At 42.4% G+C, this 5,938-nt stretch overlaps 1 non-coding gene across 1 annotated transcript; it reads left to right on the top strand.

Moving 5' to 3' along the window:
- The first annotated feature begins 335 nt into the window (after positions 1-335).
- On the top strand, positions 336-440 carry LOC143628867 (small nucleolar RNA R71). Its single transcript, XR_013152829.1, has one exon. It is a non-coding gene; the product is annotated as a small nucleolar RNA R71 (small nucleolar RNA).
- The last annotated feature ends 5,498 nt before the right edge of the window (positions 441-5,938 follow it).

Here is a 5,938-nt window from a genome sequence, read left to right as displayed (position 1 = left end):
ACCACCCTTGCCTACTGGTACTGACTAGTCTGGTGTTTCCCGTCACATACCCCACAACGAGAGCTAGACTTAGCCAGATCGGATTGCATCTGGTCAAATCTTTTGGTCAAGGCTTCTAACTGAGCGGAAACAAGGGTACTAGAATCGACATGAAGAACGCCCTTAATGGAAGGAATACTACGAGGCGGATTATATGCAAAACTCTTCTTAGCAGCTCGCTCCAAGACATCCAACGCCTCATTAGGAGTACATCTCCTCCCACAACCTGATCAACGGCCTGCTTTTGTGCTCCGGATAAAGCATCAAAGAACGTACGACACTAAAGTCCGCGACTCAAACCGTGATGAGGGCATTTTCTCAACAAGCCCTTGAACCTCTCCCATGTAGTATGAAGTGACTCGTCATCATCAACACAAAAACCAGTGATTTTTGCCCAGTTCTTGCAGTTTTATCTGATGGGAAGTACTGAAGAAGAAACTACTCAACCAATTGGTTCCAAGTGGTGATGGAACCGGAAGGGAGTGCCTTTAACCACTCTAAGGCAGCCCCGCGAAGTGAGAATGGAAAAAGTCAGAGTCTCACGGCATCGTCCGTACACCCCTGAATTTTGAATGTCGCACACAATCGAAGGACATGTGCAACATGAGAGTGAGGGTCCTCGTTCGAGAGGCCATGGAAAGAAACGGAATTTTCAACCATATGAATAATACTCGACTTGATCTCGAAACTCACGGTAATCTCGGGCTCCCTAACACCGCTGCCATAGCCATCGAGGGACGGTGTGGCGAAATCATCCATGCGACCTTGATTGTTTGGATCCGCCATCTCTTCTTCCTCGAGATTCGCGTCCTCCTCTACAACTTCGTTTTCAAAGTCCTCGGCAATCGCGCATGCTCTCCTCCTCAAACCTTCTCGAAGATGTCGCTCATGTTTAGAAAGGGGGGAAACAAGATCAGGACCGGGTGTGGTGGACATGCATCACCCGAAAGAAACGCAGAATGGAAACAAACAAGACACGGAAAACTAACTAAAATACAACTAAAATAAAAATAAAAAAAGATGAATAAAAATGAAATAGACAAAAATAACATAGAGCAAAAATATCACCAAGGTAAATCAATTACTTGTATCGTTTTCAAAAGTAAAACACCGTGTCCCCGGCAACGGCGCCAAAAACTTGATGTGTGCGAATGAGATCATTCGTATAGTTAATTCTAAAATGAATGGTCACTCGTTAACTCAGAAGATATTATTGTTGATTATTTTAATAACTAATGTATGTCATTTTTAACAGTATGGCTGACGAGAATGTGCCTAATCCTGCTCCTGAACAACAACCAGAGATTGTTCCGGAACAACAACCAGAAGTTTAGGCTCAAGTGCAAGAGGAAGAACCTGAAGAAGCTCCTGTTTTATTACCGTGGGACAAGAAACACAACATATGTTCTTTCTTGCAGGATAACTTCGAGGGGGTACTCCCATATTTGGGGGAATTATCAACTTGCTACTACGATCAAGGATCTACCAAGCGATATCCACCAATACTTTGGTTTACCAAAGTATTATCCGTGCTTTCTGGAATACTGCTCTTTTGATGAGAGGAAAACCAGATTGAGGCTAATATTCAGGACAAGAGGGTAGTTGTGGATGTTGGAGTTATTAGGGGCGTATTGGGATTTCATGATACGATCGATGATCGTTGTGAGTTTGACAGGGGGTTGATACGTGGGTTGTTTAGGAGGATACGGTATAAGAGGAATTTGGATCGATCTATGTACAAAAAGGCGAACTTGTGCGAGCAGTACAAGTATTAGTTACATGTTTTAATACATTGCCTTGGAGGAAGGAAGGGTGGATACGATGTATGCCAGGTTATGTTGCAATCGGCTTTTGTCGTGTTAGTGCTGAACAAACCATTCAATTTTTCTGAATTGGTTTTCTATCATATAAAGGAAAATTGCATGAGCCAACACAAGTTTTTAATGTATCCGAGGTTCCTATAGTTAATCAACAACGATTTGCAACCAACTTTGTTCAAAGATCCAACAAATCTTGCTGATTTGATGAAGTTGAATCACATGAATTTGGAGATGATGAGACTGTTATGTACATATAGGAACCAGAGCATTCAAGATCGGCTGCGGTACAAGCGATTGATTGGCCATCTTGCCAATATCGATTACGAAGCACCATCTCATGATCGCTGGGCTCATGATGATTCTGATTCAGAGCGTGAGGGTGGTGATAGTGGTACAGGTGGTGATGATGGTGGTAATGATGGTGGTCAGGGTCTGACGTGTGCGAATATATGTATAAAATTTGAATAAAAGTTTCACACAAATCGGGTTTTAAAAATGGTTTTCACCAACCAAACCACACACGAAAGGCAAGTGTACCTATCGTTTGTAGCAAGTATCGGTGAGAACCGAGTGTCAATCCATGGACACGGCATACTTTTGATATTAAATCTTTGTAATTAATTTAACCAAACAAACAATCTAAAAAATTTCTCAAGTCACTAAACTAGCATACAACAATAACAAAGCAAATAAAATATAACTAACAATCTATCCAAACAAAGCTACTTAGGTGCTGTTTGTTTTTTAAGACAAAAACTGTCTGCAATCTGAATTCATGTCTGCAACTGAAGATGTGGTCTAAAGGTCTGCAATCTAAAAATATAATACTGTTTGTTTTATAAACTGGGTATCGTCTACATAAGCTGAAAATTAGTTACCTATCATACATATCCGGTAGATAGAAGTCATTTAACGTCTGTAGACTAGTAAAATAGTTGGTGGAGGACGGCGGACGGTGGATGGTGGTGGTGATGGACGGTGATGGTGGTGGGTGGTGGACGGTGTTGGTGGCGGATAGTAGGTGGTGGTGGTGGCGGACGGTGGGTGGTGGTGGTGATGGACGGTGATGGTGGTGGGTGGTCAACGGTGTTGGTGGCGGATGGTAGGTAGTGGTGGTGGGTGGTGGTGGCGGACGGTGGTTGGTGGTAGTGACGACGGTTGTGGCCGACGGGTGGGTGGTGGTGGTGATGGATGGTGGTGGGTGGTGGTGGTGGTGATAGACGGTGGTGGTGGGTGGTGGTGGCGAACGGTGGGTGATGGTAGTGGACGATGGTTGTGGGCGACGGGTGGGTGGTGGTGGTGGTGGTGCTAGACGGTGGTGGTGGGTGGTGGATGATAGTGATGGTGGGTGGTGGTGGTGGTGGTGGTAGTGGACGGTGGGTGGTGGCGGTGATAGACAGTGGTGGTGGCGGACGGTGGGTGGTGGTGGTGGGTGGTGGTGGTGGTGGCGGACGGTGGGTGGTGGTGGACAGTGGTGGTGGTGGCGGCGCATGATGGGTAGTGGTGTTGCACATTGGGTGTTGATAGGATGTTAAGAAGTGTGAAGTTGTGTGAAGAAGTTAAACAATAGCTTCTTTTTTAAGACCATAAAAGCAGTTTGCAAATCTTATTTTAAAAAACAAACAAACAATCTTCAGAAGCTTATTTCAGCGCGCCCGCAGACATAAGCCTCTTGCAGATGTTTTAAGCAAAAACAAACACAACCTTAGACTATGCATCCACTTAAACTTAGTGACAAAATGACAATGATAATGGCAAACATCATGAGCAAGCATCAATACAAATTCCAATCAAGGCAACCTAACACTAACAACAAGCATCATGATGGGTGTTTTTCAAGATAATAACCAGAGATTAGTAAGTTTGTCAAAACTACCTAATCTCATAATTAAAGAAAAGCTAGCATGAAAACAACAAACTAACCACCTAAAATCATGTAAAATAGACAAGCTCAAGAACACTAGTTAAACACATGAATCTTTTAAATTAGCAAAATATAAACTAAGGATTATGGCCTTAATCTCTAGCAAACATCAACCAACTAAAAGAATCATGTTATCACCAAACAATTTTCCAATATCAAATGATAGGTTTTATGCATGTTAAAATTCATAATCAAGTTAATTTCCACTAGTCATTCCTAACTTAGTGATATAAACAAAGTATGCATACACAAACTAAGTTCATAAACAAATACTCAACATAAAGTTTTCCAACATATTATGGTTAAGGCATCTATCAAACTAGCAAGACTAGGAATTAAAACATGCAGTCAACCATTAAACTCTATTCAAGAACATGTCATAAACTTGAAGAACACCAACTTGCCAAAATCATGCGTAGATAGATATCACATAAGCAAAAGTTTCAACATAATCTAAGTAACAAAAGTATTAGCCCATAAGGCATGATACAACAAACAACATCAAAATAATCTTACAAAGCATTATTAAGAGCAAAAGATTGCAAACTAAGATGGATGATGATTGCTACTTGAAAGGATGATCACACAAGATGGAAGCCTTGAATTCTCTCTAGCACACACACAATAATTTTCCAGCAAATTCAGAGAATTCCCCTAAGGCTCCACACTAGAAATGTAGGTAATGGAGGTATATTTATGCATTCTGGACGTTTAGCACGGGCAAGTGCACGGGCATGCACGGTTGTGAACCGATTTGGAAAGTCAACTTCTTGTTTTATTCTGACCAAAAAGTCAGATTTCTCTGTTCTGGCATGGGCTTGCACGGTTTGGCACGGGCGTGCACGGGCTGGCTATTTTGAATTTCTCGGCATTAGAACCTGCACTGGCTTGTACTGGAGAGTTTCCAAGGTGGCACGGTCCCATGCACGGGCTGGAATGGGCGTGCATGTCTGGCAGATTGCTGTATTTTGTCCCCGAAACGCCCTCTTTTCATGTTTTATTTGTCGAGGCGGGGCGCCCGGACCTGCAAATTTACAAATAACTCAAATAAATACCTAAAACAATGAATTTTCATGGAGTTCATCATAAATATGAAGATTATTTGATGCAATAAGATGTACACTTTGTGTTACATCAGGGTCCTAGTACTAGTTTAACTTATGCTGAGAAACGTAAGCATAAAGGGAAAGAACCGATGGTTGAGAATGCCGATAAGCCTAAGAGGCAGAGGGTGATACGGGAATTGGGGTTGAGATTCCAAGTCAACCACCTATGCCAAATGTTAGACCGTGTACACCTGTATTTGTTCCTGTTTCTACTCCTCTTGTTATTCAATATCTCCGACACCGGTTCTGATGCCTATATCTCCGGTGCCTCCAGCAATGACTTTGATGATGACAGGAATGTCCGATCCTTATTTTGGAGATGTCTTACAGACCGAACTTGCTCGCATGCCAAGCCCTCAATCACAAGCTACTTCACCAGCAAGTTCTACTATGTTGCCATGACCAGAGCACTCGTTCATGTCTTTCAATCGTCCTCAGGGTCCGATGCAACTAGTACACCCAAACTTCTACAACTTGTCTCCCAATGCCCAGTTATTTAATTTGCTGAATCTGATACATCTACAACAAACACAGATGCAATCAGATTGTTTATTTCAAGAGCAGATGCGGGCAGAGCAGCGGAATATGTTCAGGCATATTCTGTACATTCAGAAAGAAACACAGAGAGTTAAAAGCCCGGGTTGCTATTTAGGGGGAGAGAATCGACAAGCAGGATGAGATCATTCTTCAACTAACATGCAAAGAAGATGAATTGAATAAATTGAAGAATGACGATCAGGATCCTGATGATAGTGGTGTTGGTGACCAGCAACCAGGCGGTAGTAACACATCGTCAGCGGGTAATTAGGCTGGATCGAGTGGTGTTGGTAGTGGTGAAGGAAATAATTTGCAGATCATTTCTTACAAGGACTACACAAGAGCAAAGCCTATCAACACAATTGTGGCTAATATGGTTATTTTTGTGGGTATGGACGGGATTGTGCATAATATGGTAAACGCAGATGAGATCGAAGAGGGTGAATTTGTTGACCATTCTCTTACTAAAGAACAAATTGCCATGCTTCTGGATCTAAATGGAGATGAGGTGG

This window comes from Bidens hawaiensis, unplaced genomic scaffold (genome assembly GCF_021521415.1).
Source record: "Bidens hawaiensis isolate Kalapana, Puna unplaced genomic scaffold, B.hawaiensis_p1.1 tig00005079_1, whole genome shotgun sequence".
Classification (NCBI taxonomy): Eukaryota; Viridiplantae; Streptophyta; class Magnoliopsida; order Asterales; family Asteraceae; genus Bidens; species Bidens hawaiensis.
Note: the sequence above shows the minus strand (reverse complement) of the source record. Positions and strands in the feature narration are given on the sequence as shown.